The following is a 630-nucleotide window of genomic DNA, read 5'->3' as shown; positions in this document are numbered from 1 at the left end:
AAATAAGAATTTGTTAATTAAATAAAGGTCAAAAAAAATTATTTTAAGACTGATAATCTATGGTGTACTGTGTACATTAGAAGACGTTTGTAGACTGTAGTATTTTCACTGTTTTCTATGGTTTGAACGTGGAATGTGGCCAGTGTTATGGATCAGCTATACTAATGTGAACACAAAATGGGAGGAATGACACATGAAAGCAGCGCTGACAACGAGGCTGACGCTGCGTTCAGATTCAAGATTCAAGAGATTTAGGTTCGAGCCCAGCTCTCTGCGTTGCTACCGGCTGGCTGGTCGTTCATACTAACACAATTGGCAAGTGTTAGAGGGAGGGAAAGCCGGTGGGTGGGGATTGGACGTTGTGGACAGCGACTCCTACAGGTCGGTTGGGTGACGCCGGTGCGGCGGAAACAGGAAGTAGCGGGGGCAGAGTGAGCCTCCCACGCGTTACTCCTCGCCACTGAGAGTTCGAGCTGCTGCTGTGAAAAGATGCGACAGGTTCTCGTGTACCGGAGGGGACACGTGATGCAAGGCCATGTCCTCATTATAGCCGACCAGTGGGAGCATAGTCTAGCAACGTTCAAGACAGGGGAGGAAGAATTGGATAATACGAAATTGGGATGGGAGAAA

Source organism: Notolepis coatsorum (genome assembly GCF_963971535.1).
Source record: "Notolepis coatsorum genome assembly, chromosome: 2".
Lineage (NCBI taxonomy): Eukaryota > Metazoa > Chordata > Actinopteri > Aulopiformes > Paralepididae > Notolepis > Notolepis coatsorum.
The sequence above is the reverse complement of the archived record's forward strand: the minus strand, read 5'-3'. Positions refer to the sequence as shown.